At 42.7% G+C, this 13,053-nt stretch overlaps 1 long non-coding RNA gene across 1 annotated transcript; it reads left to right on the top strand.

Annotated features, from left to right (window-relative positions):
* The first annotated feature begins 216 nt into the window (after nucleotides 1-216).
* On the top strand, nucleotides 217-11,273 carry LOC141417122 (uncharacterized). The gene is made up of 4 exons (XR_012441738.1): nucleotides 217-482; nucleotides 1,559-1,728; nucleotides 1,891-1,972; nucleotides 9,000-11,273. It is a non-coding gene; the product is annotated as an uncharacterized lncRNA (long non-coding RNA).
* Nucleotides 11,274-13,053: the final 1,780 nt, after the last annotated feature.

The raw sequence follows: 13,053 nt of genomic DNA, 5'->3' as shown, positions 1-13,053 counted from the left end.
GACTTGAGGGCCCATTTGATGTGCCTGCATTCTGGTGAACGGGAGTGGGGGTGAGTAAGGTCTCTACACTGGAGGCCACAAGACTCCTGCCCTCTTCCTGGCTCTACCACTAACCAGCTCTATCATCCCTCACCTGCCACATTTGCCCCTCAGAGCTACAGTGGCTTTCAAAGGTGACACTATCTGTTGTGTGTTTTGAAACTCTAAGGTAAGTGTGATGTGCACATCAAGAAATGGTAGGGCTTTTCAGATGAGCCCATCTTTTTTTTCCAAGTGAGACGAGGTGAGAGTAGGCTGTCTGCTGTCGTGAGCCAATGCTCTGAATAAACACACTGGAAAAGACAGCCTCACACAAGCGTTCAGAGCATGTTTCTTCATTAGGTCCAAGCCCTGTAGCTCTCGGACCTCTGCCACCCCCACCCACTGGTGATGCAGGAAGAGAGACACGCGTGGGCAGTCTGTTTCCTGCTGACAGTGGACTGGTGAGTCACCTACTTTACTCTTTGCCTGGTAGTGAAACTGGGTAGGTCATTGTCTGGCCCCCGTGGCCACAAGAGGGAGAAGCTAAATGACATAGTTCTTCATAGAGTCTATTTTTCTAATGACGCTATTTTTGTGAGATTTTGGTTGCGGTTTATTGCCAGATTTGGGAAGAAAAGTATTATCTCATCTCTCATGGCTGAATAAAAGGGCCAGATGTAATAGAAGAGGAGAAAGAAATCTCTAACTTTTCCTGTACTTAGCTACCACCATTTTATTAGCCCAGGAACCGAGCTGCTATTTGCATTGATAAAAGCCAGATTTCATCGTTAAACAAATCTGCAGAGCCTGGTAGTGCTACAGAGAAATTTTTTCCCCTAAGAGCTGCCTCATGGCTAGGGCTGCACTGCGCACGGGATAAAAACCTCAGGCCGGCGGCTGCTTGAAAACCTACATTGTGGCGCCACCTGCAGGAGAGCAGAAATATCGACATTGTCCCAAATCCCAGTAGAGAATGGAGAGAAGAGAACTTTTGGCACCGTGTGATTCTGCCCTGGTGGGGCGGCAAAAGTTGCACATCAAAAGGGAACCAACTGCCCACTGGCTTCTGCCTTCCCTATGTATTTACCAGACGTCCTCCGAGCATTCCAGCAGCCTTCCATCTGCATCTCCTTGGAAGCTGCCGTTTGGAGCAGCTCTTCAGATTCTCAGTCCATTCAAACAAACTCACTCTTTCCTCAGTTTCCTAGGGGTTAAAGAAGCCTCTAACCCAATGGTTCTGAGACATAGGACAGTAGCATAGGACAAAGAAGCAGCTTCCCTTGGGGGAGGGCAGAAGAAGGAACATCCTAATGTCACCATAGTTCCTGAGTGTGACTTGAACTCCGTGGGACCCAAATTGCTGCAGGCTTCACTAGTCCATGTGTGTAATAAGGATGCAGATGTTAACATCTGAATCTCACCCCAGCCTCTTCTGCTCATCCAAGTCAATGGCCGTCTTTGACCAGCCCCTCCCTGTCTCCGCCCATGATGTGGTCATTGTGCTCTCCAATCAGTGTGATCTTGTCATTTTCCACAGGTCTCCTCACTATATCCACTGCCCACAAGACAATTGATGGAAAGACATCCTGGCATCACCAGCAATAGAGTGCCCTCCTAAGTACCAGGCCACTTGCCTATATTGCCACACATCGCCAGCCCTGCAGGACTGCTGTAGCTTCCTATGCTACCTGAGAGGTTGTTGCCAAGGTAGGGAGGATCTTCCCCTCCCCCTTCCCCACACACACAGGTAGATCTTGGTCATCCAGACCCCCAAAGAGCCCCCATATCTCCCATGGTCTAAGTCTTACTCCCACCTCCTCAGCCCCCTTTCCCACTACACTTTCTACAGAATATTCCCTTCTCTTTCAGGTAACAAGCAAACATATCTTTTCAACTCAGAAAATAGAAGTTAAAGGACTCAGTGGGTTGACGAGAGATGGAATCGGGACAGGTATGACCCAACTACATTGGCCAGAAATAGCAGAGTCCCAGATCTGGTCAGATCCATGTCGTGTTACAACAAGAAAGTTTAAATACATCAGTGTGACCCTTCTTAGGGGTTCACTCCCAGGAGACACGGGAAACACAGGATGTCTGAATTCCAAGGACTGGTTATAGTTCATGGCATCCACAGGAAGCCTTGTTTTCCTTGTAATGAAGCTGGGTCTCTGCTGATGAGTTGAATGCTCTTGTCTAGTAACACATTTGCAAGATGATAATCTGTTCTAAGTAACCTTGGTAAGCATCCTCTACAATGGCCCCAATAATCCTCACTCACTGCTATTCATGCCCACATACAGACTCCTCTCACACTGACTCAGTGACTTAAGTCACCAACAAATTACTGCAAGAGTGACAATGTGTCCAAGGCTTCTATTGCAGCTTCCCTCTTGGTCTACTGGGTAACTTGAAACTGCCATATGGTAAAGAACTGAGGCCTCTCACCAACCAGCACCTTGCCAAGTTCATGAGGGATATACCAAGGAAACAAATCCACCATCTCCAGTCAAGTATTCAGTTGATTTCAGGCTTTGGAATCTTCTAAAGAGGTCGGAGACTTCTTTAGAAGATAAGATGTTTTATGCCAGTTATTTGAGATGATTTGTTATGTAGCGAGATATGGCAAATGCAGTGACTTGCAGAGAGGAAGGCATCCCCTGGCCCCAGGAGCCTCTCACTCTTACTGTTTGAGCTCATTTAGTTTTATAATAAGATGGACAAAGGTGAGCATGTTTAATGCATGACCTCCCTGTACTGGGCAGGACTGGGCACCAGGACATGTCATGCCAAGAACTCTCTTCAGGTTTCCAGGGTTAAACTTCTTAGCACATCTCAATTTGTTAAGTAGAAGTGAGAAAACCCAACCAAGGAGCTGGAAGCTATCAGCACACAGAATGTTCAAATCCAGCACTCATTGAAGTGGGCGATGAGCAGTTCTAGAGTTTCACCAATTAGAGACATCCAGAGTGATATAGAAAGCGTGTTAAGTCATGTTAATTTTAATGAGCTGTATGGCTCCTGCCTCCGGCAGAGAGCCATCAGAAGGCCAGGTTGAGTGAGGCCCCAGGGTGGGACCTTGTGTCTGCAGAGCACCAATTTCTGTGAGGCTACAGACTTATCCTGCCCCAACCACACATTATGGCAGGAGGGAGGTCCCAGGACAGTGGGAAAGTGCAATAAAAAGAGACTAAGGCACTATTGGAACCTGATAGCCCAGTATTTCCTCCCTGCAATTCTCCATGGGGACTGTCCTGTACTGCCTTCTCTCCAGCAGCTTCTAGAGAACTCAGGAGTGCCCAGGGATCATCAGTAGGGCCAGGTATGCACAAAGGTTAGTGAGAAGCCAGGCACAGTGGTGCATGCATGTAATCCTAGCACTCAGGAGATGGAGGCAGAAGGATCTAGAGTCCAAGGCCAATCTTGACTACATAGTGACATCTTGTCAAGGAAGGAAGGAAGAAAGAGAGGGAGGGAGGGAGAAAGGAAGGAAGAAAGGAAGGAAGGAGTAAGAAAGAAAGCAAAAAGGTTAGGGAAGAAGGGGCAAGGAGAAAACAAACAAAAAAGAAAGAAAGGAGAAGAGGGAAAAAGTGCCTATCCTGAGTCAGAGTAGAAAATGAGCCACAAACAATTGCCTCCAGGAGGTTCTGAGGACAGTCTTTAGGCCCTCTTTAATGTCTCCCTCCAGGACTCTGTGGTCTGTTCTCCTTCTGGCTCTTTTTTCTCTTTCCTGTGTTTTGGAAGAGTTTCCCTCTAACCTGTTCCTGCTGACATCAGGCTCTGCAAACATGAGGTGGCCCTTATGGGTTTCAGAGGGAGGGAGTGCCCATAAAAAGCTGAAGGTTCCAGTGGTGTGTGGTAGCACATGAGAGTTGGGAGGAGCTTACCATGCCATCTCTCCCCAACTGTGCATTTAATGATGCCATGCTGGGAGCTGGAAATCAGTCATTGTGAAACATTTGCACCATGACAACCAGCACACATTACAACTTGGGATTCTTGTTTTTGTGGAGAGTCAGACAGTAGACATTTTCTAGCTAGCACACCACTAGTGAGGGTCAGTGCTGGGCCTGGATAAGATAGATTAGCCCAGACCAGCCTGCCCATCTGATTGCTAATGGAAACTATCTATATTAGTTCATTTTCTGTTGCTATAATAAAATACCTGAGGCTGAGTAACTTTATAAAGAAAAAGTGCTAAGTTAGCTCACAGTTCTGGGTGAGCTCTGATGAAGACCTCATGGTGGAAGCCCTCACCATTAAAAGAAGCACATGCAAGAGGGAGAGATAACATCTCCACACAGGAAGCCAGAGAGAATGAGGAGAAACCAGGATTGTTCCTTTTAAGATTGTTCCTTGCGAGAACTAACCCAAGTGTTCCAGGAGAACTACCTTAATCCCTTCCAAGAGCAATGCCCGCAATGACCTAAGGACCTCACCCTGGGCTCCACCTCTTAAAAGCCCACCACCTCAACACTGTTCCCCCAGGACCAAGCCTCCAACTCATAAACATTCAAACTGTCTAAACCATAGCACCATCAATTCACCAACGGCATCAACCCAGCTCCGTGTCATTATAGCCAAAGGAAGGATTCTCTTCTCCTCACACATTACTTCTAGATTACAAGACAATATTAATATATACTCTTCTATTAGCTGTATATATTTAATGGGTCTTACTATGTTTTTTGACGCTAGAATCAAGTGATGTGTGATTTCCTTTCCTTGATAAGCAAGGGATATTGAGGTGACCTGACTCAAGGTATATAAGGAGCTCAAAATATAAATATGTTGACATCTCTTATTTCCTCTCTACGTTTCAAACTTCAGATTAATACCCTGAGTTTGGCATCAATTCTGTTTTTATTCCCTCTGAGCACTACTGTTAAAATTATGGTATATCCATACATTAGAACACTGGGCAGACGGTAAACAAAATAATGTAAATCTATGTATGCAGCTCTGCAAAACAACAACTAAGTGGAGAACAGTGTCTTGGTATATGTATATTTGCATATTTTAAATATACAGAAATGTGTTGCTCTTATCTATATAGGCTTGCATATTCATAGAACATTTTGCAAGAATGCACCAAAAAAGCTTAACAGCAGAAACTTCAGAATGGGAGACAGGGTGCTATTGTTTTGTTGTATATCCTTTGTTCTTTTTGACATTTTACCATGTGCAGGCACTACAGTCCCCATTTTTTAAATAGCTTGTTAAAAATGAACAAAAAATACTTCTGCTAAAATCATCTTCATCGCACCACCAGTCAGTCCTCTGCTCTCTCGCTTCTCAAACCCAGCCAACCACTCCTCCACCCCATCTGTATCATATTCGGGCTTGCCTTTGTTCTACTTTCCTACTGTATGCTCTGTGCTGTTCCTCTTTAGTGGGATGCTGTGGAGGTCAGACATCTGCACAGGCATGATGGGGTAAATGTCCCAGAGAACGATCCCTCATCTCTCCTTTCCTAAAGACCAGACAGCAGCCTACTTGGCCTGAGGACTTCTGTTTGGTGCTAGATTGATTAGAGGGAGATTCCAGGGATGCTGCAGGACATCATTTCCATGCTAAAACAAGTCACACTACATCAAATGTAAGGAAATATGGAGAGAAGCTGAATAGGTCTGTGTTTGAAAATATATGGAGCTCTCCAGAAAGAGGATTTGGCAATGAGGAGAAGGATGGAATAGGAGCCAAGGAGGGAGGCAGGGGAGAGAGCTTCCAGGCAGGAAGAAGGCTGTGAGGACAGGGGTCAGTAAACCCATGGCAACTAACACCCAGAGATAGTGTAAGTACAAAATATGATAATATCAAGAAGCGTTCAGATACAAATGTGAGAAAGTTCAGTATTATTACTAATCTTATCTTATGGGGAACTGTGAAGAGAGAGGTAAAGAAAGGCTACAGACAGGCAAATGTCATTCTAGTTTTGAATTCTGAAAAACGTGAACAAGTGAGCATGGCCCAGAAATTGGATCAGTAAAGGGTAAGGAATTGATTACTTAGAAAAGGATGTGATCGATCACTAAGAATAAGCCTAGAATCATTTGGGGCTGTTATAACAAAACTGTACAGTGGGTGATTTAAACAATAAATGTTTATTTCATGTTGTTCTGGGGATTGGAAGTCAGATCTGAGTAGCAGGATGGATGGGTTCTTGGTGAAGACCTTCTTCCTGGTTATGTCGCACATGGCTCTTCCCCAGTTCATGCACAGAGATCTCAGCATCTCTTTCTCTTTTTGTAAAGACATTAACCCCATTGTAAGTGGGAGCTTCATGAACCACAAAACCTCATCTAAACTTAATCACCTCCCAAAGGCTCCATGTGTAGATACCATCACAGTGGAGTCAGGGCTTCCACAGGTGAATGGAGAGCAGTTGTTAATACCCAGTTCATAGCAATCATGAGGAACAAACTTTGTAAGGTTAGCCTCACTCCATAACTCAACAAGGCTGTGAAGCTTTAAGATAAAGGAAACATAAGAGAGAATATCTGAACAGCATCAAGGCATCTATTTAATAGACTTTTAAATAAAAACCCAGTAGAACGAGGGGCAATGTGGGCTAGTGGATTCTTGGACTCGATGGTTAAAACTCAAAGATGTTCGTTAGTGCATCAAGACAACATGAGGGATGGTTTTCTTGGGATATGTATCCAAGTTCTGTTCTTGAACTGATTCTAATCAACACACTTACTAATGACTTGGATAAAGATAGAGATTTGGTCATCAAATTTGTCTATGACTGCAATACAATAAAAATATTAGGCATGAGTATTTACACTCCTTTGTCCTAAGGAGAAAGGAACTTTTGTTTACTATCAGACATTTCCAGTGTTAATTGGCAATTTTGGCGTTGACTTGGGGCATCATGCTGAGGAAAGAAAACAGCACAAGACTCTAAACAGGTCTGCATTTGGAAATATAGAGATCTCCAGAAAGAAAAGGGATTTGGCAGTGGGGATGGAACAAGGGCCAGAGAGGGAATCAAAGAAGAGGTTGGGAGCTTCCTGGCAAGAAAGTTGTAAGGACAGGGATCCTGAGGGACCATAAGGAACAATGACAAGAAGGTTTAGGGGAAGTCTTTCAGAGTGTGCGGTGTGATGGACTTCCTGCATTTGGTGCCTCTTCAAGAGGTCATCGGTAAAGAACTCTGCAATTAATTATTCAATGATTAAGAAGGGGTTAATTTTGCTTTCATTTGGATGAATCATCAAGTTATAGTGGATGTTAAAGTAGAAGCAAGAAGACTTGTTTTACTCAGACTACAAGTGTCTGAACAGAGCCTAGCATTGGAGAATATACTATCCACATTCAAAAGTAATTTTGCATGCTGAAACTATGGGGAAAAGCTTTTAAAAATAGAGCATATTAAGAATACAACCAAGGTCCTCTATATGGGTATAGAGAAGAACTTTACAATTACAGCACCAAAGAGACCTGACCACATTTTTTTAAGTCTAAGTTAAAGTTAAAAATAAACTCAGTATGAATCAACAGTGGGATGCAGCCAAAGTCAATGGGATTATACAGTACATTAATAGAGAGTAGAGTCCTAAAGGGAGCAATGACTGTGCTGCTCCACTTTGAGAGAGACCATACCTGGATTATTGTTTCAAGGCCCTTTACAATAAATTTGAGCACATTCAGGGGACAGTGGCCAAGCTCAAAAGGAAATTAAAATCTGGTATTATTTGAAACAACCAAAGGAACTAGTAATGTTCAACTTTGAGAAAATAAGAATCAAGATGAAATGAAAGCTTCAAATATTTGAGGGGCTGTCAATATTTGAGTTTCTGCATTAGTTTTATATAACTTTAAGATCTGTAAATAAATACTAATGAACGGAATTTATCTTGTGTAAAGCTAATAGTCACAGCTCTCTCTGAGGACAGAATAATTTCCTGGTGAACTCTAGTGAATTCTCCACCACTTGGCATGTTCAGGGAGGAACTAGGTGATGTTTAAGTGAAGGTTGGAATTTGGATTAAATGACCTCCAATGTCTCAAGGGTCTGACATTTCAGTTTCTTTGTGTCTACTGTTGTGTCTACCACAATACCATGGGCATGGCCTTCACTTCGTAATATCTGTTGACTTGAACTTGAATACCTGAATGCTTTTGAGGTAACATGTAGGGAAGATCATCAATACCCAAGACCACCACTAAGGAGGGAAGTCAGAGGCAGTGTCAATGCATAAGATGGAGTGAACAGATCCATAGCTCAGTGAAGCTCCACCTCTTCCCACTCTGGACCACACATCTCCTTCCTCAGTTGTGCCATCCACTGCCCATTGCTGGCCTGTACAGAGTCATTTTCTTCATTACTTTCCTCCAGATGCTCATAGAATTCAGGCTTCTGAATTTTCAGTTTTTCTCCTTAGTTTCAACCCACCTTCCATTTCATGTACCCAAGGGTCCCCAGTCTTTCTCCATTGTGGGCCCATGTTGCTTTTATCTTCCTTTTCACTATATGGTCTCTCCCTTCCCCAGGGAGACCTTTTGCATTCCTCCATTCCTACTATAGAAAGCCTTGGAAGCTCTCTATAGCTAATAAGGACCTAAAAACCAGGCTGAGGATCTAGTGTCTCAGGTAATGGGCATGATGTCAGTTTGTGTCAATTCATCCCAGGTACTATAAACTTGGGTGCTAGAAAGGGCTTTTGTCCTACACCTGACCACAGGGTAGACAGACTATAAATAATGACTGCTTTTTCTTACTCTAGTTTGTCTTATATAATCTGAACAACAGCATTCTCTCCTCTCTTCCAAGGGAAATTGCTCTATCAACAAATGTATCTCTCTGTGAAGGACTGTGTGTTTGCTTCTTCTGCAGGAGTCACAATTTGCCCACCCAATTGTCCCTTTGGCATTCCTATCTATGCTTTCTCCATATTGCCATCATAACTGTCAACCTCCTCATCATCCTTTTCTCCCACAAATAAAACTGAAGCATCCTCTCTCTTCTTCCACAGTGACTATCAACACCTTTCAGGCTTGATCATCATTTCCCCTCCTGGTTCTTCATGCTATTGGGACATAACACTACAATAAAAGAGGAAGGAAAGAAGAAAGGAAGAAAGAAAGAAGGAAGGAAAAGAAAGAAAGAAGCAGGAAGGGGAAGAAAAAATGAGCAAGAAGAAAAGAAAAAAGTAATAAGATAATGATAAAGTAGTCTGCTAAAGACTGAAACAGATAGCACAGACTTTCATGAAACTATAAAGGATTTTTTAAAACATTTCATTGTAATTGTAGGGCAAAATATGCCAACTTGTACAACTCATATCATGTTTAGAATCATCCATTCAAAAAAACATTTTTGGGATGCCAACCATATGTACTCTCCTGCAGACCAAAGCTGTTCCAGCCACAGTTGCTACCCTCAAGGGTTTTCAGGTGAGTTGGGGTCAAAACAGTAAACAAATAAGTGTAGTAATATATTGTTGACACTAAGATAAAAGGATTCACGCCATAGTGCGGGATCTTAAAGGAACATGTCATTCGAAAAGCAATTCTTGATTCTGATCATATCACCACATTCAAATTGTAACTATTCTTTTTTATTATTAGCAATGTCTCTCTTGTTATAATGTTTTAAAAAAATCAGGTTCGTCTCAATGAGAAATAATAAGATTAATATACGTTCTTCTAAGTTAGGATTTTACATTGTGGAAAGTTGATGACAATGCAAGATTTAATTAGCACTTTGCCTTAGAAGCTGATTGTGTTACCTTGTGGTATCCTCACTTCATAAACACAGAAATATTCCTTTGGGGAATAAAGCCAAGGACCCACACAAGCAGGAAACTCACATACATTCTTTCTTTCTTTTATTTATTTGTTCTATAAATTGATTCTGAACTCCTTTGATGTGCCTAGCACTAGTCTAGGTACTGGGGTTAAATAGAGCTTATGGCAGACAATGTCCTTGCCATTGTGCAATGTACCTTCTGGATAGAAGCAAGACTTAACAAGTTAAATGAATGAACACAATGACGTTTGGCTGTGATAAGTTCTAGGAAGAGAATGAATACATGCTATAGTGGGGATGAGGTGCTCAGTTGGGAAAAACTGCCCTGTGATAATAACATCTGGCCTGAGACTTAAAGGACAAAAAAAAGAGTTAGGAGAAGAGCAAATAGGAAGAGGCTATAGTGAGAAGGGATATGCAGAAGGAATAAATATTCAGTTCTAAGGAAGGCAAGTTTGGGGACCATGAAAGGGTTGGTGGTGGGCTGAACTGCACAAGGGAAAGAGATAGAACAATCCACTATAAACACACAACTACACATGGAGTAATATAATTGGGGAAGATAAAACAGGACACAGTTAGAAAAATCACTCAGAGCTTTAATAAGATCTTTGGGCCACACAACTTCTTATGTCATATGGACCAAGGTAGTTCCCTTCTTAGAAGTTAACCTGTAGACTGAGCACAGAAGGGAACTGAGGAAATGAACTGAAGATGGAAGATGCTGATTAGAATGGAGGCTATGTCACTTAGGAAAGCTCTTGTCTGAGAGTAACAAAACATTCAGCTAACTGCTTAACCGGTAATGACATTTCACATTTCACACAGCAGCCTGGAGGTGGGTGGTCTCTGGCTCAGCACAGGGACCCAGTGAGGTTGCCAGAGCTGGTCTCATTCCACTTTTTCCACATCTTACCCTTAGCAAGTTGGCTTTCTGCTCTTAGACTAAGCTCCAGGCATCTCTTCTGCAAGATCATATTTAAGACACAAGGGAGGAGAAGAAGGACGCTGGGGTGCCTGTTTGACGGAGCTCTCTCTTCTAACATAAGTGAAATTCCTTAGGAAGCTCCTTACTTTTGATTCTGGTCAGAACTGGGTTATATGGCCTCTGCAAGGGAGGTTGGAAAAGTGAGTGTCTGGAAAAGAGGAATGGGATTGATTGATTTGGACTAGACAAGATACAGAGTCATCCCCTGCTGATGGAACCAACATGGGAACTGTGGGCAGAAACCAGAGGCAACAGTGGGTAGCAGGAGCTCAGGGATGTGCCTGTATGGGAGGCAGGAGAGGAGGGGCAGTGCATTACAAGGGAAAGACTGGATCTGCAGTTCCAGCCCCAACTCTGGACAAATCACTAAAATAATCTTGGCTACACTTCATCTACAAAATGGAAGCAGCAACACCTGAATGTCAAGCAGGCTATGAGGAATGGAAATCCCCAGAGTGGGCCATGAGATCTGCCCACAACCCCATGGGAATGCAGGGAGAAAGCACAACTTTGTCTATTTATACTTCTTATTCTTTAAAAATGTATACAGTTGTGCATATAATATACATAATACATTACAATAGCATATATATAACTCCTAAATAAATGCATGTACATATGTTGGCGGTGCTCAAAAATTTACTCATAAAGGTCCATTTTTTTAAGTTCGGAAACACTTTTTAAAGAATGTAATGCATATAAAGTACTTAGCACACGATTAGATACATATTGGGCCCTCAGAAAAGGCTGTCTCTGTTCTCCCTTTCAGATGTATAAGAATTACAATTTTTAATAGCAAGGACAGACATCTGTCACAGTCCCTCCAAACTCCACTTGTGAAAAGTTGCGTATCACGTGTATTTTTGGCACCTCAAATTCTTCTCCCAGAAAACAGGATTACAAGCACTGTACCATACAAGCAAGTCCCAGAACGCATTATCTGTCATGTAGCTTCCCTGACACCCTAGCCTCTTCTCCTCTTTCCACCTGCTGTCCATCTTTTCAGTGTTTCCTGGTAGGTAGGCACTTCCAGAAAAGGATGTACAGGGCAAGGAAAAGAGGGAAGCAAAAGCCAGCCTGGGAGGTGACCTGCCAGAACAAGAATTAAAAGGTCCCTCTGGGAGGGGAGGGCTGAAATTCAAGCTGTGGGCACTATCAACACAATTCATTTCTCTCTGGGAGCCCTGCCTCCCATTAGCACAGACAAATGAGAATTGTGGTATCTGCTTTCCATCTGCCCTCCTCTTTCTCTGCAGATACCCAAGGCACTTTAGAAAGCTCACCACTTAATTCCTCCTAGTATCACCCCTGTGGTGGGCAAGAGACAAAGATGGGCATGGGGTGCAGGTGGAGAAACAGAGTCACAAGGTCACTTAGCGGCTCAGCCACACTATGCCCAGGAGTCCAAACACATGATCTAAATCACTTTTCTCATTAAAAACACAAAGATAAAACCTCCTTTATAAATCTGAGGCACTTTTGCGATATCTTTTGCCATCAGTTATGCATGCAGTGGAAGCATTGTTCATTTATTTAATTTAACCTTCCTCCTCCCCCACCAAAAAGCTTTTGAGTTTACCTTTAAATTCTCACTTAATAATTTGACTGGCTTTAAACAAGTCCCTTTAGCTCCTTTTAAACAACCTACTGATAAAGAAATAAAGTTACTAAGGAAATAAGAAAGAAACCTCCATCACACTGCCCAGTGTGCTGAAGCCCCTCTCAAATGAATTAAGAGATATGCTAATGGAATTATACATTGTGACTACATCAGGGTCTGCCACCAGAAGATAAATACCAAAGCAAGGCTAAGGCATTTAATCAAAACTAAACCCCCTACATTTTTTTTTTCCTGAAGAGGGAAAAAGAAAAACCAAGACCTTCTTCTGTTTGCCACAGAGATTACTTCCCTTGCCTTGATGCTATTTTTTCAAAATAATTTGGTTTAAAGTAGGCCTCACATACATCTGAAAGCAAATTAAATTGGTAAGAGTGACCCACTCTGCCTGTGTATACGGTGAGGCAAATGTGGCACGATGGCAAATGTCTCAGAAGGTAAACCACATGTGGATTAATTCCTAGTGATGGTATAGAACTTATCTATTTTGTTTAGACTCAATTTTAACAAGATAAAACCACTGAGTCCTGTGATCTGCCATGGGTGAAGCTGTTTACCCACACAATTGACATGCGACGTGGGCTGTTGTGGAATACAAATCAGCATGTGGCAGCTGGCAGTCACCCCCTTTCCCTGCCGCCCCAGCTCCATCTGGTTGGGTTAGTCATACCC

This window comes from Castor canadensis, chromosome 2, assembly GCF_047511655.1.
Source record: "Castor canadensis chromosome 2, mCasCan1.hap1v2, whole genome shotgun sequence".
NCBI lineage: Eukaryota > Metazoa > Chordata > Mammalia > Rodentia > Castoridae > Castor > Castor canadensis.
This window is presented reverse-complemented; position numbering and strand designations above follow the sequence as displayed.